A 23,286-nucleotide genomic window follows, 5' to 3' on the forward strand; every position below is an offset into this window, starting at 1 on the left:
TCAGAGTTAAGATACTAACTATCCCAAAGCAGAATGATTAAAAGCACTCTCATTCCATAACTGCCTACCTGCATACCCATGAATAACCACACAAGCAGTACAGCAATACAGTCACTACGTTCAACAGAAATGGAACAGGTAGGCTGGCCCTACCATGTGATACCAGAAGAAACAGCAGAAAAAAAATTCTAAGCAATGAGATGTCCAAACTTGTAAAAATTTAAGTGGCATTACAGGCCAATACAAACATTTTTGAGTCTTCTAATGATGAATGCATAGGAAAAGCAAACTCAGATGGGCTCCAGTTCAACAAAAGCTTTCGTTAATCTGTCCTTATTCTGCAAAGCCTTTACACACACACTGAACTCCAAGCGTATGCTCGAATTCCATTGTGCTGACCGAGTACTTAGCTGAAGAGCAATGGACTGCTGAACCAAGCTCAAAGGGCTTTCTATTTAGTCCCTAATAAATGTCAAAGGAAAAGGACAGCCTACCAGCAGTAGTACATAAAAGGGAATGTACTTGGAAATGGCACTTCAAGGAGGAGCCAGAATATCTCCCAACACAATATAAGCTTTAGTCATGTGCAGAGATGTATCTAATAGAGAACATACCTCCTCTGCATGTGATGTGGAAGTTTATAGAGTATTGAGGTCATCTGGGAAGCAAAAGGAATTAAAGAATTGAAGAGAAGGGTGTAAGAAACACAAGAATCTTCCCCCCTTTCATCCTTCTCCTCTTCATTATTTGGATGTATGCTGAGATGCTACTCAGGTCACTTTTCTAAAAGTAAACTGTGAAGACAACTACATTTTATGTCCCTTCATACATCACTGGTTATTCCTGAAGTATCCCTTCTCAGGAGGTTAGTCTGTTACAAAAACATCTTCGATACAAATGTATTCTGTCTTTGCCTCCCATTGCTGGACTAGTCTCATATGATACTACCATACTCTTTCACGTTAGTCTAGTTAATTAACCAGAGTGATTAATAACATGCAAGTATTTTTTAGGAGCAGGAATTTTTGCAAAATTATCTATTTAATAAATACTAAGCTAGGCATCTTATGGTCTCACTACAACGTCAACATGTTAGACACAAGGCTGTGGAGGGCTGTAATAACTTAAAACAATTCAGGAAAAAACAGACACTTGTTTCAACAGGTAAAGGACGACAGGAAATGAAAGAAAATGCAAACAAACAAAAATGGACAGCTTGATAAGCTCTATTGGCTAGTTTATTTTCTCAAATAAAAACCCTAATATAACAAATTACTTTAAACCTAATTAAAATCTGACATTATTTTATTAGGCATAACCATTATTACAATAGCATACAAAAGAAAATGAAATACAATATAATTACGTAGCAAATAGTCTCATACACTAAACCAGAACAGCAAACTAATGCCTGAAATATTGAATGCAAAGATAATGGCTGGTGATGCTTGTAAATGGACTCGGTAGAAACAGGGTGCTGCACATGATTCACTGATCCTGTTCCTTCCTCTCGGACACGCACATTACCTCTAACACTGGTTGGATCCTGCTAAACTTGAGTTACTGTTATACACACAAAATATACTTGAAGAGGAACATTTTAAATAAAACAATATTAATTATACTATGAAAGAACATTTAGGTTATAAAAAGCCCTCCAATGCAGCATAAACATTTCAGCTGTTAGAAATATGCTTGTAAGCAGACGTTCATCTGGAGAAATTTCAGTGTCCTGAATTTACCTTTCCCACAGCAAGGAGGGAATGTGAAGACAGCCAAGGGGAGCACAGGAAAGCCCAGAAGCAGCTCAGCTAATCAAACTGGCACCTATGGCTGCAAAATTTCCTGATGTGCTTTGAAATCCCCAAGTGATTATTAGAAGAGATTCTTCTTCATGTAAAATGAAGCAGATGGATTCTTAGACAAACTCATCTAAGGGTAGTCAAGACGGAAGACAGGCTCCTACCAAGAATTGCTCTACAATGCATAGAATGCATCAACTTTTGCAGAAAAATGACTTTTGTAACATTAATGACAGGTTACAAGAGGTGCCGAAACAGTCAAGACACACTCACACAGCACTTTATGTCTGCATGTGTTTCTGCCATGTTCCAGCAAAGAGTAAACTTTCTCAAATTAATTTTTCAATACTTCCTTTCTTTGCAAAGTTCTCATTTTCCTTCTATTTCTGCTATTATTCTACAAACATTTAGTACAAAACCAACATTTTACATTTAAATGCAGGTGTAGACTGTAAGAGAAGATCAATGTTTTACATGCTGTACGTCCCCCATTGCCAGGAGGAATTACTGGTCTCTCGCCACCATCCTCACCTGCACAGGATAGTTTTTTACCCTGGAAGAACTAATGCGGACTTCAATGAGGCTATTCAATGAATAAATAAGAACTTACCCATCCTTACATCATATATGCATTTAGCTTTTTGCATAAACCACACAACACAGCAGTTCTAGGAGAACTGCCCCAAATCCCACTCCATGGAGCAATCCCAATCACTGAACTCCCAGCTGTAAAGGGGCCGTTTTCAAGATCCAACACACTTACACATGCATTTCACAAAGACCAATTGCCAAAAATGCATGTCCATCAACCATGAGAAAGGCTCACTGCCAACAGAAGGGGAGCGGACAGTCAGTGTGAAAACAAAGAGACACTACAGAAATGCATGAGGCATCAGGGCCTCCAGCAGCTTGCAAGGCACAACATACTCTGGGAGGGAGAACAGCAATGCAAACTCTTACAAAACAATTTTTATGTGAAATACTTTGGTTTTGAGCAGATAAAACATTGTACAGACACTTTAAGCATCAGGTACCAATCACCTGTAACTACTTACAGCATAGATGAGGTTCTTAGGGACATGGTTAATGACAGTGTTAGGTTATGGTTGGACTCAATGAACTTGAGGGTCTCTTCCAACCAACATGATTTTATGATTCTATGATTCTGGGTACCACAGCAGCCCAGAAGCTGCACCCCAGCCAGAGCTGCTGAGGTATTAGTGGCCACCACAGGGACACTGGAAATTGGGCCACATGAGCGAGAGTACTACACGGATCCTCTGGGAGAGCTGTAACCTCGCTAGGCTTGGATTTTGACGAGAAAATGTGCTTGAATTGACTGTCACAGGTGAGAGGCACATTTACCAGAGTACTTAGGACCAGCAGGTAGCTACAGACCAGTTCCACCCTTGGGGGCACGGTGTATAACCAGCCCCCCCCAGCCAGCAGCCAGCTCGCCGGTGGGATGCTCCACACAGCCGCTTTCACTCCAGCGACCAGTTAACTTCAGAGAGCAACACAAACTGGAACTGAGAAGTCCATGTTAGAAGTGCCACACCACTGCTCGAACAAAGCCATGTCCACTTTGAGCCCTGCTGGTAGACAGAGACGATCCTTAAATTGGTCCAGAGGCATCTAAATTGAAACAGTTGATGATAAGCAGATTTGAGTTAAGCTGCTTAATGATATTTGCAAACAAAAACAAGTGCATTTGCACCTCAGGTGTCATTTGCTTAATTCTGAGACCATGTCTACCATTTTTCTGAGTATTCTGGGAAAAAAAAAACAACAGTGGTGCATTTTCGGTCTGCCTTATCAAATGTATCACATCAGAGCAGGAAGCAAGAGACCTTCTTCCTTTGTTTGGCTCTGGTTCAACCACACTTAATATCACATTCAGGTTTAGGCACCAAGTTGTCTGGGAGCTATTGACAGAGTGAAAGGAGCAAGGAGGAGAGATGGGGAAACACTCAGAGGGTGGAGACAGGAGGGTTTGATTTCTGGGAAGAGAAAAATGACAAAGGGGCAGGACTAAAAAGTGAGATGCATTAACACAGCATAATCATAGAATCATATAATAGTTTGGGTTGGAAGGAACCTTCAAAGGTCATTTAGTCCAACCCCCTGCAATGAGCAGGGACATCTTCAATTAGATCATGTTGCTCAAAGCCCCGTCCATCCTGGCCTGGAACGTCTTCAGGGATGGGGCATCTCCCACCTCTCTGGGCAACCTGTGCCAGTGTTTCTCCACCCTAAGTTTAAAAAATTTCTTCCTCATGTCTAACCTGAATCTCCCCTTCTTTCATTTAAAACCATTACGCCTTGTCCTATTGTAACAGGCCCTGACAAAAAGACTGTCCACATCTTTCTTATAGTCCCCTTTTAAGCATTGAAAGGCTGCAATAAGGTCTCCCTGGAGCCTTCTCTTCTCCAGGCTGAACAACCCCAACTCTCTCAGCCTGTCCTCATAGAAGAGGTGTTCCATCCATCTGATCATATTCATCAAGCAGCCAATAAAAACTGGTGAGATTACCTCATATAGCTTTTTTATGGGTGGGGAGAGTGGCCAGTCCTTAGCTCCTGTGTCTGGCCTGTTCTGCTAAGGAGACTGAATACAACCTGTTGCAGGGCTGAGGGTCTTGGAGAGGCTCTGTCTCAGCTGACCAGGGCTTTTTGTTGTCCCATGACCAAGGCACTTCCAGGAAGACAGTGTCCTTCCAGCTGTAGGCCCAGCCGCGCAGGCTGTCGCCATGCTGGCTGTCGCCATGCTGGCTGTCGCCATGCTTTCCCCCAGAAGAGCTTGTCCTTCCCCTTCCCCTCTCCCCCTCTCCCACTGGTGCAGGGGGTGGTGGCACCTCTCCATGTGCATTGCCAGGAGACCCAATTTGAGAAGGGCTGGAGCTGGCCTGGAGGGTGCAGGAAGCTGGACAACACAACTGAAAATCCTTCTCAAGCATCATCTGAAGGACTTGAAATATCTCCGTCTAGTTCAGCTTTTCAGCTCAAAAATTTCCATTTCCAAACCCTGGAGAGACAAAGGATCATTCTGCCTTCTCAATCCACTGCTTATTGACTCAGGTTATCAGTTATCTCTATTTCAGCTGTTCTAACACCTGCATTTCACTACAGATGCCCAGAGGCAAAGGGTACTTAGGTATTAGAGGTGCGAATTCATTTCCAGAGGCACTGAAACAGACTTAACAAAATCTATTGGGTAAATATTTAGCTGTTGGCCTGGTTCTAAGCAAGCCTGTGGAAGCGTGATTTTACAACACAAATAAGTTGAAAAAGGGACTTGAAAATGCCAGAGAGGCTTTTTCTCCAGTTGCTCACAATTTTATTTTACTTATTTATTTTATTTTCAATTTTGCCACTCAATCTTATTTGCATAGCAGCCAGAGAGGACAAATATCTTTGCTTGGAACAAACTTACATGCTGTAAAGCATTGAAATACTTGGCAAAGAAAGGAGTTTTGCTGGTGTTCCTTGCACACACCTCATTTTTCTGCAGCTGAGGAGAAGGACTGAAAGGATTTCCCTGGCCATCTCCGATGTCCGGAGGTTGGGTTGTATCAAGTGCCAGTCATTCCTCACTATCTCAGCAACAGGCTGCTTCAGGTTGTATCATCTAATGCACAACATCACGAAGATTTGGGTGAGGTAGAAAAATACTGCAGGGTAGCACTTCTGGGGGCAGCATTTGTACATGAGCCACATGAGCTGGCTCCATCAGCAGGGCTTCCCAGAGCAGAAGCCCCAAAGGGTCCACATGAGGCCAGGTGGAGCAGATCCCACCCCGAAGTAGCAGCAACCCTGGAAGTCTTTCAAACGTGCAGTTTCTGACAAGAGTCGGTCTGTTTGTGAAGGTTTACACATTGCAATCATAAAGCTGTAAATAACCTGCATCATTAATAAGTTCAAAATAATGAGGGGGAATCATCTGCTAAAATTGTACTGACTGAAATGGTGTCACTGTCTTGAGGGGGAGACTAGAAATAATTTAAAAGCTTTAGAATTTTGTAAGATAATATATTTATAAAACTGTAAAAATACATACACATAAAAATGATAAACTAATGCACTTAAAAAAACAAAGAGTCGGAGAATCAACACTTTTTTAGCCCCTGGAAGTTGCTGCATCTGCCAGCAACAGTTCATGACATCAGCTGAATTCTTGAACAGTGCCAAAAACTCAGATCTTGGAACAGTTTCAGGTGAGCTACTCTGAACAGGAAGAATGCTGAGCACCAAATCCCGTGCTTCATATGTGAATGCTTTCTGTTCACCTCTGAAATTGCAACAGAAAAGCTAGGTACAAACATTTCAAACAAAGGGCACCTTATCAGACCTGAATAATGTATTTGCTGGGATCAAAAAGACACATCACATAATCTTTGTCCTGACCGCTCGGTTTTTGATATGGCAAAGGATTAGGAAAAAAACAAATACAGTACTCTCTCAAATGTCCAAATAAAAGATGTTCCCATTCTCCTCATGCACACCAAACAAACAGAGATCACATCTGCACACATTTGGTTACATCAGCATAAAGGCGAGTTTGTTTTATATTTGTTTCCCTAGCATTGCAAACACTGACTGCAAAACAGGTAAAACCTGAATATATATGGGATAGAAAACCTTTTAAAAATGAACTTTTAAAGCTTCCCACGGGCAACAGCTATTCAGAACAATCTTTTCTGCTATATCCCTATGCACAAAAGAGATTCCTGCACAGATTTCCTGCCCTTCCAGGCAATATACAGCATCTGGACCATCTCTGTCCTGGTACAAAGGTGTTTTACTTGTTCTTGGAAGTCATGGATCTGTCTGCAACAAACGCAGACTTCAGTATATGCATTAGTTTATGCTGTTATTTATGAAGAAAAATACAGACTTGGAAAGAATGGGACCGTAGCTTACACTTCTCATCCTTTTTACAGGGTGACTTTAAAAAAGAAAAATGTCTTTTTTTTTTTTTTAATTACTTTTTCTCAGCAGGTAATAATGTGGGAAAGTAAATGCTTGCCCTTTAAAATAAAGGTTTCAGGATTTTTCAGGGTCTGGGCCAAAGTTTTACCCTCAATGATGAAGAGCAGACACTTAAGGAGATTTACGTTTGAAGGCTCCTGGCCAGAGTTACCATGACCACTGGAGCAAAATATTGTGGTGAATTTCTCTTGGCTGGAACAAACACTGCCAATTTTATTTTGAAAACATGGCATCCTAGTACAAGCCCTGCTTCTTCCTTAAGGACGTCCACTGTAAAATACAACAGTACTCGCTCCGTCGCTTGCAGGCTCCCAGGCAATCCCCCTTAGCATTGACAGCTGGAACAAGACAGACCTGCCACTGGTCCCTGCTCCCCAGATTTCTGCCACATACAGAAAGGGCAAAGCCAACATGTGCCTGCCAGGATCTTACCTATGTTTAATTTTATCCATAGTGGCTTGTGTTTTCAAATGTAACCTGTGATTTCGGATACCTCTATTTCCAGATACACTGTTAGATGTCCATTAGGTGTCTGCCTTTCACAAAGCAAGAGTTCTCATTCTCCCCACAAAAATGAAGCAGAGCAACGAAAATAAGCATCATCATTGAAAAACAGAGTCTAGTCTGTGTGTTTATCTATTTTGTAGTGTTGCGGTGTTAAAATTAGAATGCTGCAAGGTTAAATTGTAATGCGAATAGATTCACAATCAAGGGGGAGCCAAGACAACAGAACAGCAACATCAGAAATAAAAACTGATAAGGAATGACTGACAGCAACATGTGGAGCAACAGTCACCTCTGTTCTTTAATTACTGCAAAATTCTCAATGAAAAAGGTGGAATTTGTTATAAACTACACATTTTTTTCATCCTTAAGTGGCAGATATGAAATACCCGCTGATGGGAGATTTTATGCATCATTATATCAGCTCATTTCTCCCACATCTTTATCCACTTTAGATAATTTTGGATCTAAAATTATATGCTGTTTTATAAAGACAGGAGATTAACCTGATGACCTTGGTGTAATAATTTCAGTCACTGATTCCAATGAAAGTAATCTATCCTTCAGCTGTCCAGAATTTTAATAGGAAAAGTGTAAATACCAAACAGAAAAGAGAGGATGCAAATGCACAGAGATCACATGGGACACTCCTGGAAGAGAGAGGTTTGAAATATTGGCTATTTTTATGCAATAAATCATGGTGGAGGGAAAAATAGTTATTTTAAAATGCAGGCATAAGCACTCAAACTCTTCTTCCCAGCCTGCAGGTGTTTTCACATATCAATTTTTCATGGCATACAACAGGAATTTAAAGGGACAGGACTCTAATTAGCAGTCATGCCCTTTGCAAGGAGCTGCAAAAGCCAGATGGAGTGTGTTGCAGACGGCAGAGTCACGGTCTCTTCTGTCCCCAGCACACCCATGGGACCTTTCTGTTCACGTCTGACCAGCCACGGTGGAAGGGAAGATGGATTAGCATTTTCCCAGGTACAAATGCACAATATTAATGTATTGGGTCGGCAGTTAACTTAAGATGAGAAATTTCATTATGAAGACACATTCTCTCATGTGGTAGCACTCAATTTAAAATACACTGTGTAGGGTATTTTATTTCTACTAGAAATTAAAATTTGCACATAAAACTTCAGTTTTATGGACAAGGGCAGGACATTGCAGGTAAATAGATTTTTTTTTAATATTTATTTTTTTTTACAAACTGTTGAGGCCATTGCAACGTTGTCTTTATTCTGTTTACAACTTTGTGTTACCTTGGGTTTTGGCCAGAATTCAAAATGTAGAGATGTGAGCTTAGTAAAAGGGAGCAAAAGCACTTTCTGCTCTTTGTCTCAGTATTTTCAGATCTGTTCTCTACACTGCCAAGTCGTACCCCAAACAGAGGAACATTTTCTGAGCTAATACTAATTGTGCTGGTGGACTGCTGAATAAACTCCTTATTTCCTAGGCTTTAGAGAGACAAATGGGAACAAATGGCCTGGCTGAATTCTGAATTGGCTTTCTGGAAGGATTCCTTTGAACTTCACCCAAAACTTAAGGGCCCGGGATATTCTGCTAATCAAAACCTATTTCTGAACTGCAAGATCTGTTTCTGCAACTACCTGATATATTTGCTGCCTTACAAAAAATATTACTCCTACAATTTCGGTAGTTTAAAATCACTTCTCTTTCTCCATGCAGCTCAGTCAAATGTGCTGAGATGTGCCACTTGTTTAACTGAGATGGAGCAGAGAGCAGGCTGGAAAAAAAGCCGCACAAAGAACACGCTTCACTGTTGGCCACACATGGTCCAAGTGTGTCGAGCCACAGTTTCTCCTGAAAGGAATATCCCCCTCCTCAAGCTTAAAACTCTTACTTCTGTTGTAACACATGGTGATTCAGAGTGTATTCATCATAAGGCCAGGCAATTAAGGAAAAGGGAGGCAAATAATCTTTTCTCCCTGATAGCTGTTACACTTCATGGAATCACAGAATGGTTGGGTTGGAAGGGGCCTCTGGAGATCACCTAGTCGAACCCACCTGCTAAATCAGGTTCACCAGTGCAGATCACACAGGAATGTGTCCAGGTGGGGTTTGAATGTCTCCAGAGAAGGAGACTCCACAACCTCTCTGGGCAGCCTGTTCCAGTGCTCTGGCACCCTCACAGTAAAGAAGTTTCTCCTCATATTCAGACGGAACGTCATATGTTTCAGCCTGTGCCCTCTGCCCCCTCATCCTATTGTTGGGCACCACTGAAAGGAGTCTGGTCTCATCCTCTTGACACCCACCCTTGAGATATTTATAAACATTGATGAGATCCCCTCTCTTCTCTTCTCCAGGCTGAGCAGACCCAGCTCTCTGTTTCTCCTCATAAGAAGCTCCCACCTTACCCAAGCTTGCAATCACTCAGCCCCAGCACAAGTCTAAGCTGGTGATGCTCCAGCTGATGGGACTCTGTCTCACTGCTTTGCCCAGCCCAGTGTGCTCACTGCTTCGAGGGCACAAGGTTTCCTGTTGCAGCCAGCTCTTTTTGCTTTAAAACCATTAGAAGGTCCCTTGTGCCAGAATAATTACACTTAGGCTCTTAAAAAGCAAAGCCTGACCCAAAATGAATAATTATTTCATTTTGCTTTTAGTCTTTTAGCTTATTTATATGATTTACAGATTTTTACATTGCCAACTGGGAGAAAAATCCGCTATACTAATGGCTAGCTTAAAACATCCGCCTTCTTCAGCTTCTAATCACAGCTCAGGATTATGCTATTTTCCTGCATTTAATATATCACTATAATAAAATCACTCTGAAAAAGAGACTCAGCAGTGAGGTGCAGCAACAACATGAAAAGGAAGGCACAGCAGGAGCTGGTTTCATGTCCTTACAATGGTGCGGCTGTAATGGATTTCCTCATCTGCAGGCACGTAGGCCCGTCTCTGTGCTCGCCATCCCCCACCATCACCTTCTCTCATTCCCCCACAGAATTTCCTTTCCAAAGGTCATTGCTGAGTGATCACCATGCAGAACTCAGATCTGTGTCTCTATTGCATGTTATCTCAGCAGTTAGGGAAGGAGTTTCCAAGTCTTTAGCACGCGAGCATATAGGGGTACTTCAGAAAGAAGTATTATGCATTTTTAGGGTATGTCTCTACCACCTTTTGACAGCCTTACTGAGGCTGTCCCCTAGACAAGACTCTGACCAGGGCCCAGACCTGGTGCCACAGCTCCCAGCAGCTCCAAAGATCACCTTCCAGACCAGAATGGGAGGCCAGCAATGGTGACAGCTCAAAACTCGCTTGGTGCCCGGTGGGACACCTGGAGAAGCTGTTACCCAGCTGCACACACAAGGCAACCTTGTAAACTAGAAGTAGGTGGATCAAGGAGCACACTTTGCTCTCACAGCCTCTCCTGAGGGCAGCATCTCTTCAGGAGTGGCGTGGGCTTCATTATGGGAAAGGTCTACCAGAGGGAAAGCTCTTGCTTTCAGTACTTTTCCCCTCACTGAAAACAAGTAGGTGCTGGGCTCCAGAAATGCCTCATTTCAGTCCCATATGGAGGACACCAAATAGGTTGTGTTACCTGACACAAAGCAACAATATAGAAGACCAATTAATATATCTGAATAACTACAATGATTGGACCTATATGAAGTGTAAAAATAATTGCAGCCAGAATGCTGATGACAAACATTCCACGAGAATCGTACAGGTAACCAGTGCTTCATGAACACAGGAAAAACTTGCCACCAAAGACAGGACAAACCGAAGATGTGTGGAAACAATTAAAAGCAATGAAAAGGAGTGAGGATTATCAGCGATGAGAGCTAGGAAAAGAGACTCCTTGCATAATGTTAAAGGCCAGATTTGAAGGAAGAGCATGTGGTTGTTTGAAAACGTGAGTCTGCTCTAAGGAGTAGTACAACAGAGGCAAAGAGGCACATATATGTAGTGAGGATGGAGGAGGAATAGAACAGATGGGAGAAAAGGGAATGGCAATCCCAACAGTGGAAGGCAGTGAGAATACCAGAGGAGAAGGGAAACACAATGAACGTATGGCCTGGAAGCTACAGGGAGCCTATCAGTGTCCCTCACACCGAGGTGTTGGAAGTATTTTCAATGCCCGCTAAAGACACTGAATTGTATCTTTGCACAGAGTTTTCAGAGATCAATGGTTAGATTTCTAACACGGAATAAACACACTAGGCTCATGGAATAAAACCTGAACAACAGGTGGTTTTGCTCAGCGTATATCTGGGCACCTCGCAGGTGCTGGGTGACCACTGAGGTGGGAGCTGTGTGTGCCCCGCATGAGGAAAACAAAGAATGGCTGACAAAAAAATGATCCAAATCTTCTGATTAGAGGTCAAAGGACTCTCAAGCCACACAAGGCAGCACATTTAAGTTGCTCAGAACTGACACAGTTTGTTATGGGGCGGGATAATACTCTTTGAAGAGAGCTATGGCCACACTCCCAAGTGAAACAGGAGGCACCCTGGCCTACATGTCTACCTCACTGCCCAAGGCCACCTTGTCTCCTTCAAAGGGCCGAATGTTATTTCAGGACTGTGTAAATGTAACTAGTCCTACATTTATACAGTCCTAAAATGACATTCGGCCCTTTGAAGGGAACAGCGAGGCTGATGTGGCCCCTGGGGAAAATGACTTTGACACCCCTGCTATAATGGGCAAAACACCTAGTGAAATCTGAAGAGAGGTTTGAATGCCATAAAGCCAATGAGGTCTAACTGGCTACTTGCTAAAGATTAAAAATGACCACAGTTTCAAGATATCAGTGCTTAAGTGTATTCCCTAAAGCCTGATGATGGAAATCCTGTCAGAAAACTCATATAGAGCATAAAGTAGAATTTAAAATACTCCATCTATTAGATATTAAAAAAAATCCATTTGTGTTGTTTTTTACGGGCATAACATTTATCTGAATAGGAAATTACACAATATCATTTTTATTAAAATTAGATGTTTTCAAACATAAACTTCTTTAAAATAATCCAATTAAAGCACGTTTTTCTTGGTTAAACATATTCCAAATAACATATGTTACTCCTCATTTTGGCACATACTGCGAGCACTTGTTCTGTCTAAAAAAACATTTGGGTTCATCCAGACATAATCTGATTAGTTTATTTTTGATGTTACTATTGCTGTTGAATTTGCCCCCTAGATTGGGAACACACTCCTTTCAAAGGAAAAAAATATCTTCATTTGACTGTTGTGTTAAATTAGGCACCCTAGAAAAGCCAACTAACTGAAATCTATTTTCTTCCAGGAAAACAAGAAGGAATCACTTTTTCCTTTTCCTGCCACCAGCAGAGCCTGAGCCCTCTCCAATTAGGGGCAAAAAAAGCAGACAGATTTCTCTAAGAGCTCTTCTTCATGAGGATCTTGCTGGCCAGTCTCAAAAAGTCCACAAAGAAGGCAAGATAATCATATATTTAGTCACCTTCTGCCAGGCAGAAGACCTTGCCAGTGTTTGCTGCCTCAAGCATTTGTACAACATAACCTCTTTCTCCTGACACTTTTGAAGATTTCAGTGTGCTCATAAATCCTAAAGTATCATAAAAGAAACTGGTGACTGATAGGAAACCATAAGAAATTTGGCCCTTGGCTTCAGAAAAAAACATTTATTGTTTTGGAAATATACTCTTATAGACTATTGGTTTTAAGAGTTATTAGTGGCTATTTACCTTTTGCATACAAGTACCTTTCCTTTTGTTGTGTGGAAACACATGCACAACTTTTTTTTACTTGGTTCTGTAAATATTCAATCAAGCTAATAAACATTTTAACTGGAACAAATTAACTGTGCCAGGGCAATATTTCAGTTTCAATTAACCTTTAAATTTAAATGTTCATCTGTCTACTTTCAATATCATTTAAATCTGGTAAAAATCCAAGAAATCTTCAATTTAGGTGAAAGATAGCCTGACTGGAATGACAATAAATTCTTAGGTGAGATGTCAGCAGTGATTTCCCGAGCAAATTGACAATAAGGAAGTGTGATGCATTTATGAAGCCTAAGGGTTATGAAAAGGAAAAAAAAACCTTTTACCCTTTTTTTCTTTTGCTTTGCTCGGCTAACTTCAGCAGAATTAACAATCAAGATGTTTCTAGTTTCCAGTATTAGCATTCTTCAGTGCACTCTCAGCTCCGTTGCCGTTGTCAAAAGGTGCTTGAAAGTCTAATCTGCCACTTTTCATTCTAAGCAGCACTCCACACAAAAATACCCAGAACTGAAGACAGCTAAGGGCTTTTAGTCTTCACCTCATGACATAAATGTGTGAGAAATAACATTCTTAATTACAGATAGTAGGTAGGTGGCACTGTGCTTCTCAGCCCTGCAAAATCCAGTTGCTTTCAGCACAATGTTTGGTGACAACACAATAATCAGTGTGGGACAGTCAGCCCCAGAGGCAGCCAGCATCGCTTCAGCATCTCAGGAGATCAGGACACCAAGTTGGCACAATTAGTAGCCTACCTGCTCAGTAAAAGGAAGGGGAGACTTGCGCTTCATGCCCGTTTTACTCTCCTTGACCCAATGTTATAGCACTTCTGTCACTTATTGTTATTAAAATAGCCTGTGGCTTTTAATCTTCAGTAAATTTTTTTTCTCTTTGGAAATCATGAAAAACAAAGGAACTCAATAACTTAAGTGTCTGTGTATGCATCTGTGTGTTATGCACAAACAAAAGCATGTGTATGAGGGTTACATTACATGGGACAGACAGGGGAAAGGAGTCTTGAAGTAGATGAAATAATTAGTATAGCCTGAAGCTGACAGACACGGTAGTAGAATCACGGAAAGGAGCTCTTCCTTAGCACAGATCTGGATAGAAGCTTTAGTCTTTGATATTCAGAGCCAGGAACTATCTCAGCGCAGGTCTGTTGGGGGACAAATTTGTAGGAAGAAGCTAAGCTCCCTTTCCACTCAAAGATGTAACTTCTTCAAGAGCCACCAGGTGCCCTGGGCTGTTGGTTAAAGAAGCTGTTTTCTCCTTCTTTCACAGGATGTTAATTCCTCACTGAAAGCAATTACCTGCACATATTCTCAAATGAATCTCTAAGTTTTAGGGTCCCTGCACTACACGTCCACCTTACCCACCCCAGAGAGTTTTTCTTTTGGCTGTATCTCTATTGATCAATCAGCAAAGAGGATCTCTCTGCAGTGTATCACAGCATTTGGCATTTTTTCCTTAAGAGACTATGCTACTGGGAACAGGAGGCTGAACAGACTCTTTTGCTCTGCAGTGAACATAAAAAGTTCTCCACGGTTCATGGCTGCAGAAAAGAACATGCAACGAGGCAGAAAGTAGAGCAGCTCTAACATCTCATGACTGTTCTGTAGTGCAGACTCGTGATCTGTGAGCACTCAGGACTTGGCAATATTGACTGCAAGTTCCTCGGAGGAAGAACTGTAGATAGTTTGACCACAGGCAAACAAGGCCAGGTAGCAGCTTTACATCTCTCCCTGAGGCATCCATATACAACACACCCTTCCTCGCTCAGTGGTCTTAGCACACCCGTAAAACCAAAATGGGTACTGGAGCTAGCCCTATGCACATCCAAGACAAACATCCTATTGCCACAACTTCTTGTGCTCTACAAAGAACTGAATAAACTTCTCCTGGGATGGTTTCATAGCAGATTTCCTTCCAAAGAGAACAGATTTCCTTAATGTCCATGTGGAAAGCTTTAAGTGGCTGGACCTTCTAGAAATAACTGGCACTGAGAGCATATTTCCTTCTTGTGAAGAAGACACCATGGATGGCTGTCAGTACACCTACTCTTGATGTGAGATGTGGCCCTGGAGGTGTTAGCTCTCCCTTTGGAAATGCCTTTGCCCATTCTGATTTGAGCCAGATGAACACTTGGATGTGAGGCCCAAGCTCCTCGCGTTAGCATCTGCTACTCTAATCATCCTTGTGCATATTTATCCCTAGAAAAACATCTCAAGCCATCTGATGGCTGAGTGAGGGACTGGCTTGCTCTTACTGTTTTTTTTCCTACATTGATTAGTCACTGCAAGTTGTTCCATACTGGAATTTTGCCCATGTTATTATTTGCATACAAGGTATATACACATCATATTATGTAGTCTTAAAATTTTGTGTCTGTTTTGCTTCCTAGTTAGTCATCAAGATCCCAGATTTCTTTTTTTCTCAGAGAAGCCATGTCAGTCCAATGGATTAATTATTTTCCTTCTACTGGAGTCAGTTTGTTTTTCCTGATGTTTTCCATGAATCCAAATACTAGTAAAAAAAATTATTATATCAATACATTTTGTGATTTTAATCTGTAGGAGTAGGCAGATGAGATCTCTTACAAATTTATTGATGTGATTAGTGAGTTATAGTTTTAATGGTGAGTAAAATCTGAATAGCACAATTGTGCAGTGAAATTATTCTGATGGTACAATAGTACATTTTAGCAGTAATTCATGACTTTCCCAGCTGGTCCATGTACAAGAGGCACTCGTATGTTATAAGGAATAATTATTTGTTTTGCTGCACCTTTAAGAGGTTTCAGTTAGCAGTGGGTATTAATACATTGTGCAGTCTATAAACATATAAGACACTGTCCTTTGTTTTGAAGGTTTCATTAAAGAGTCAACGTGATTAATGAAACAGTAGAAAGTAAGTAGAACAAAAATCCAACAGGAAGGTTCGTATGTACTCACAGATCCTAAAAATGGACAAAATCTACACTTGAAAAATACAGTATTCTTCACCAAATCATGACCAGGACTGTCACCTTTAACAACATTTGTAGAGACCAACATGATTCCAGAGAAACCATGCAAATGAACACCCTTTGGTGAAGGCAAATACCTCAGGTGACAGTGCTCATGTTCCTTCTGTTCACCAGGCTTCACCAAGAACATGATTTTCTGTACCTATATTTCCATAATCTCTTGCCTTTTTGCTACTCTAGCAAAGATGACTAGCTAGACACTATTTTCTATTTTGTTTTGCTGTTGGTGCTTAATAATGAAGGTCCTAACTAAGACTCTCACCTCCTTTTCTCCCTTCCTTGCAATAAACTTTCACAGCTGTGATTCCAATGAAAATGAAACTCATGGAGATGTAAGTACTTATTAGAGGATGCTTTTGTCTCTTTTTATCTAGATTCCTTAATTTTTTAACTCCCTGGACCAACTCACCTTTACTGCACCTCTGTGACAGTCAGTTAGATGAGTGTCTTAGTGATCCTATGCTTTGAGTCACTTGCATCCCTGGTGCCTTGTCCTTTGGGCCACAATGGATGTGCTGTATTAGTGATAAAGAGCTCTTGGGTGTTTGAATTAGATTCCTCATTCACCCAAATGAATAAGGTCCCTAAATCTAGACAGATTAAGCTTCTTTGATTGCCTAGATAATTTGGTCTGGATTTTCCTTGCTCTGCTTCAACTGGTGGACTCAGAGGTAAATCACGGTTCCACTTCACTTGACTTTTTTCTTGTACAGCTAATCTGCCCCTTCAAAGATTTCCACCCTTTGCAAATCCTCATTTTCAAGAATCCCAAAACTCCTTGCAAATGTGTCTCTTGCAAACAGGCTGCTTGTTTATGCATTTCTTTATTTCACAAATTCTCTCCTGGGAGCTGACGGGCAGGACACCTGCTTCGTTCTTCACCTCTGTTAAAGTCGCCTCATTACAGGTAGAGGAGCTTCGTTTAAATCCGAGCTCTGATCAGGCAGCACCTACAGCGTAAAGCACACTTGCTCTTTGCTTGTGGCACAGTCGCCTACTGCTCAGACTGGTTTTATTTGCACCGTAACTCAGGTTGTTGCTTCTTGCCACTAACAGGGGTGATGGGGGAAGGCTGACCTTCACACCAACCCCCACGTTCCACAGGAATGATTCCTGTTTGCCTGCAGTGGCAATGAGGGCTTTTAAACATCATCAGGGATATAAATATATCTGGAGAAGCAGAAAGGTCGCTTGAAATCTTTTACTTAGAGCAGTGCAGAAAGGCAGCACATTTGCACACCCTTGCAAAGCCCTATGGGAAAGCAGTGGGCCAGGCCACTTTTTCCTTATATTTTATACCTGCCTACCACGAAACACACTGGAGCCTTTCCCATGGACTGGCTTTGCACACACAGCCACACTGTGTCTTGTGCTTTCTGACAGAACCAGGGAGTGGATGAGTCTTTAGCCTCACCACCATTCCTAAACGGGTCCAAACAGCACATGGATTTTTGCTTCTGAGTCTTGCTGTCTGCATAAGCACAACCATCTATGGAGCAAAGGTGTGAGGCTCTTAATCACCTCTTATACTGTGAGGAGAGAAAAGCAACTATTTGGTGAAACAAGCAGGAACCCAGTGATAAGGAAGAAATATGTTCTGAGTTGCAGATCATACAAAGTCTTAAAAATGTTGGAGATGTCGCACAGGAAGCAGGAAGAGTACTGAACCATCTAACTTGTATCTCAAGCATGCCCTCCACCCCTCCATTACTGTTTTGGTCCCATAGTCTTCCCTTTCTCAAGTAGTTGTCTTCCTCCACCTAATGGATGCTGCCTGAAAGCCTGTCACATTTAACCTAGTGATGTGTAAAAGAAAAAAAAATGGTGCAGAGAGAATGTGGCAGAATAAATAGCTCTTGAATTTGATATGGGTCTGAATAAACAGATAAATTCAAGGCTGACATTAATTATTTCTGTTTACTTGTACGTGGATGAATGGCTAGCAGAGTAAAACTGTAATATCCTGTGGCACTATTTCCACTTTCACATCCTTACAGGTGCACTGAAGTTTGCTTAACTGCATTAACAAACTGCCAGACTTAAGGAGGCAGCACAAAATCTGAAGGAGGAAATGACAGGAAAATTAATTACCAAGAAGACCCGGGCACTCTGATGCAGCTGATCGGGAGGAAGGCAGGAAGAAATGTTAATACACGCTCAAGACAGCAGATCATCAAAAAGTACCGATAATAAAAATCAGTAAGTAGGTAAAGGCCGGGATTCTGACTGACAAAAGAGATGTTCTGCACCACTGTGCACACAGTAACAAAACCAAAACTTGTTCAACACCTTGAAGTAAAGCTGAAATAACATCAAAAGCATACATACACTTTTGCATTCAAGGGCAATCACCTCCTAATCTGTAAGACTGGTCCTTCTACAGTAACAGTCTCTCTAAAAGTTTAAACCACTGTCAATGTTTTCACATTGTCACATTAGCAAAGTAACTTTAAAAAACAAAAACAAACAAACAAAAAAAAACCCACACTTGGAAAAGCTAAGGGAAAACTCTCTGGGAAGTTGTGCTGCCACACAAGGAGGGTAAATCTCATGTGAATCGATGCAGTTGTGCCTTACCTGGTTCTGCAGTTTAATACCACCACGCGCCCCTACTCCTTTGCTCGGAGCACAACATGTGCTGGGAACTGGAGCGTTTGACCTTCCCCAGCTCTCCGGCAGAAACTCCAGCGTAACCTTTACTTTCAGCAAGGAGCTGTGCCCGTGTTCCCCCTCGTGTTCCGCTCAGAGCAATCTAATACACCTCATCATGTGGTGTGTTGCCATAGCACCAATGAATCCAGCTGCTGCAACACAAAAGACTGACAAGAAGTTTTTGGGTTTTGTTTTGCTGTCCACCCAACTGGTAAAAGTCAGGGTGGTTTTCTTGTGCTGCAAATCAAGCCAGCTAGAGCCATGCCACCTGTGAGAGCTATGTTGTGGCAAAGTCTAAAAAGAAAGACATAATTAAACTACAAGTTTTGCTTTAGGGAACTCAGAGTTTATTTTTAACAAAACTAATGAGTTAATAGTACGAAATCACCACTGATCCCTTTAACAGCTGATCATTATTTTTCTCCTCCTGCCATTCACCGGTTTCAAAGTTTAGGTCCCTATCTCCATAGCAATAGCGACCACATAATCACACTCAGCAGACAGAAATGCAATGGCATAGCTGTAGAGCCAGTACAGGTGACAAACACCAGATTTATACCTTCAGAAACAAACCAGCCATGCATTTCCACCCCCTTGGCCTGGAAAACAGTTTTACAAAACCGTTTGCTTGTGAACAGAATTGTATTTATCTGGAAAATGCTAAATAATCATTATTAACACTGCCCTACTAGATTAAGCATGAGTGCTAACCATAGCAGAGTCTTTTGAGTTAAGCATTGATGCTTTACTGCTTCAAATGAATTCTTGCACTGCTGAAACATCTTACTAATAATCCCATTCAAGTCTGTATCGGGAAGTGTATTAGAATACACGAATTATCACCTCTAGGGTCCCAGACTTGCAACTGCATCTTCAAGAACAAATGATTCCTGCAAAGTAGGGCCACAGTCTTCCTCCAACAGCTTCAGCAGCCAGAAAAGGACTGAACATGCAGTGGAGCCTTTCACCTGTAGGAAGCTTTTTCAGGACCAGGAACTGAACTGGCAGCAACCTGATACCTGCCATACGAACTGCGCCAGGCTTTTCTGAAGTGGTGCTAAATGGGTTTTCCCAGCAACCAGCCTTCCCCAAAACCTGCTAGGCATTTTGAGTTGGAATAACTGCTTCTTGTTTCCAAGATAAAAAGTCTGTTCAAGGTGTGAAAGATAGCATTGTTCCAGAAACATTTCAAGTAAGACTAGTCCTACAACTGTATCACGGAAAGGTTAATTTTCCACTCAGTTTTCCATTTTTCTGAGTGTGATGGAAGATGCAGAAAAAATAGCCTCTACTATCATGGATCTAGACCCACCCTGTTAGAGTCCAAAATAAAAATAAAATTAGAACTACTAATTCATTCGCTGTTACTGCTTTATGAGTAGAGTTAAACTCTGTCCAAGTCAATTCATAATATTTTTACCCTATTTTAATAAGGGACCTGCCAAAGCTGTTTGTGGAATCTGTATCTTACTGTAAGTGCCACAAAGCCTGGCTTTGGAGTTCACAGATCTCCAGTTTTGTAGATGTTCAGAGCTGCAGCTGTTCAAAGAGACCTCTGAGCATGGAAAGCAGCAATGCAGCCTTCTGGACAAGTCACCTTACTTTGCCTTGAAGTAGGTATGTATTTATTAATTTATTCCCTTCCATAATTCTGTCTGACATTCTAAATGCACAGTGCAAGAGGATTCCCCTCAGAACATTTTCTACAATTATTCAACACCTATCTTCTTAATTGTTACTACATGGCTAATTTTCTTCCCCAAATGCTGGTAACCAGGAGAACAGATAGGCCATAAAGCACATCCTGAAGTTGTGTAATGTGATTTTCAGTTGTTACAGTCATTCGCCAACTCTAAGTACTTTACACACAATTGCAAAAAACCCAAAAGCTGAAAGGCAAGTGAACTTTCCATGCACATCTGTTAATGTTACTGTCTGTCTTGTATACTTCTAGTGACTTCACTCTAATTGTAAACAAGAAAGAAAAGAAAACCTATTGAGGGAGCTTAATGGACTATTGAAGAACACCACCTGTTTTAAAAGAAAGGAACACAGGCTTTTGCAAAGAGGAGTATCCCCTTGGTCTGAACCAACAAATGATGCAGGTCAGGCAGCTGAAGGTGCAAGCTGGAGCCCCAGAAGTCTCCCCGCTCCCCGATGAGAGGACCTTCCCCCTCAGCAGGACTTGTGGACGTACAGCACCTGCTCACTGTTTGTAGAAGGGCTGACAACACAAAGAGTTACAGAGCCATTATTTCAATAATTCATGTTTGCTCTGGTGTCCTAAGGCTAAAAGCAGCCTCCTGTGTCACTCATGATTTCACACTTCCGCAGTCTGTCTCTCTTGTGCTGTGTTCCCCGCCAAACCCAGTTCTCCTTCACTCCTATGGGTTTGCAGCGAACTTCAGCGGACACGAAGGAAAAGCAAGCCAGTTTTAGAGATTGTTCTTGTCAGTAACGGGGGACAGCCCTGGACTCTTCAGGTTTTTTAACACAGGTAGGCATCTGGACCATGCCTCTAAGGAAGGTGGAACCAGCTTCCAGCTGGCACTTACTTTTGTATGGGAAGAGTCGGGCATGGCTTGAAGCATCGTCCTGTGCTTACTGTTCTGGAACAGAGTCAGTTAATACACTACCTGGAAAATGCAGCAGGAGATTGAGCCAATGTCAAATGCACTCAAAGAAAGGTTACCCTGCCTTTCTTCAAACACCTGTTGGCCAGGGGCTGCTTACACAGATGGCATCAAGCCCATTTGGACTTGTAAGATGAATGGCCACTTTCACATAAAAATATTTTCTTATCAGAAATGCTACTGAGCCTTCTAGAGGCCTCTGTTGCTACTGCCGAGATCTTTCTGATCCTCTCACACAATACCCATGGCATGCAAAACAGATAAAGCCTGGCTCCTATGAGCACTTGGCCTGCAGCATCCATCAAGACTTGACTCTCCCTTTAAAATGCAGTATGAGCACAAGGGACAGAGCGGCAGCACTGCTACGGCACTGCTCCAGCACTTCCAAAGGCCAGCAGAGACCAGCACAGGGAATCATGTCTCTTCTCACCAGCTCCACTTGCCTGACAGTGTGACCTCCTGTGCCCTGTCTCAGCAGCACCCCAGCCCTGGAGCCGGCAGCTGCTCCTCAGAGATCTGAGTCCTGCAAGCCCCAGCTGCATGGGTCCAGCTCATGGGTTTGGAGAAGCCAGGAGCTCCCCACAAGCTGGAGCACGGGAGGGCAGAGGCAGCCAGAGACTCTGCTGCAGCTGCACCGGTGCTAATAAACCTGTCTGGATGCAAGCTGGCTCGGGTGCCCTTCTCAAATTAACAATGCTGCTGGCCAGGGTAGCGGGAATACAACGTGGAAACATCCCTGTGGCTGAGCCACTTCACGGCATTGCACGTGATTTGTTCTGGCAGTGCTGGAGAGGTGGTATGGAGAGATGGGAGTGACCAGCTGTGGCTTGGCATTCGGGGAGGCCTTGCACTGAGGTTGGTGGTCAGAGAGTTTGTTACAGAACTGCAGCCTTAATTTCCTAATAGCCAAAAAAGGGGGTTGTGACAACTGAAATCTGTACAGCGCCTTCTTCCCCCCATTCCCTCCTCCCTGGTAATCCGACTGTCCCACAGCCAGCAGTGCACACCACTGGCAGCCAAAAGCCCATTCAAGCCCTACAGTGCAAGAACCCACAGTGCCCCAAAAGATATTCTGATTACTTGATGAGCGGGTGCATGCTTGGTGCATGCCTCTGGTTGGAATTAGACTCTGAATGCAAAATAAAATACATCAACCACAACAGGTCCAAATGAACAAACAGTCTGCCATCTGGAGACTGAGCTCAGCCTTGCATTTCACCTACCAGTCACGAGCCCATGGGGTGTCTGGAGGACAGGTGAGACACCTGGGTGTGCCCTCACACCAAGCCACACGAGGAACTGTACCTTGGCAGAGAGTAGATACAGAGACCGTGCCTGTGCATACCACTGTGGCTGCAGAGAGGAAGAAAGAAAGCAAGCGAGAAGGATATACAACATTTCCAGTCTCTTTGTCGTAATTCCTACCTCTTCTGCAAGGTGAATGCGGTGGCTGTAAATCACCTAGGAAATGGGAGGTTTGGCCCATATTCCCCTTGCTGCCACCAGCCTCCTCTTCCACACAGGACAGGTCTGTGCAATCCTGGTGAGCTGCTCATAATGCTTTGCTTGCTATTCGGCGTTGCTTATTTATCTCTCTTTCGTTAAGGAGAGCTCACCGGCTGCCACAAAGCATTGTCAAATATTTGCCATCCATGTCAAGACTTTGTCAGGTCTGGCTTCACATTTTCTCTCTCTCTCGGGTGCTTGATATGTTCCTCGCCTTGTCCTGCTGCCCTTCCAGGGAGCGGTTACTATGGCACTGAATGCAAGGCCAGGGATCGCCATATGAATCAGAACCACAATGCGGGGAGAACAAACGTTTGAAGACTGGACCATGATTACGCAGCAGAGTGAGTGCTCAAGCACTTCCAAAGTATGGGAACAACCATGCAAACACAAGAGGCCAGAGAGCAGGTTGATGAAACGGGCTTTTTCTAATGTTTTGCAAA

At 42.5% G+C, this 23,286-nt stretch overlaps 1 protein-coding gene across 24 annotated transcripts in view; it reads right to left on the reverse strand.

The window, feature by feature from the left end:
- The window catches only part of DTNA (dystrobrevin alpha), a 230,317-nt gene that overhangs the window by 108,987 nt on the left and 98,044 nt on the right, over positions 1 to 23,286 (reverse strand). For 16 of the 24 annotated variants that reach the window (XM_082043811.1, XM_082043807.1, XM_082043804.1 and 13 more), the window contains exon 2: positions 615 to 658. The exons of the other annotated variants lie outside the window; for them this stretch is intronic. The gene's annotated coding sequence lies outside the window, so the exon portion shown is untranslated. The remainder of the gene's footprint in view (positions 1 to 614; positions 659 to 23,286) is intronic. 24 annotated transcript variants of the gene reach the window in all.

The sequence above is a fragment of the Streptopelia decaocto genome (assembly GCF_964273445.1).
Source record: "Streptopelia decaocto genome assembly, chromosome: 2".
Classification (NCBI taxonomy): Eukaryota; Metazoa; Chordata; class Aves; order Columbiformes; family Columbidae; genus Streptopelia; species Streptopelia decaocto.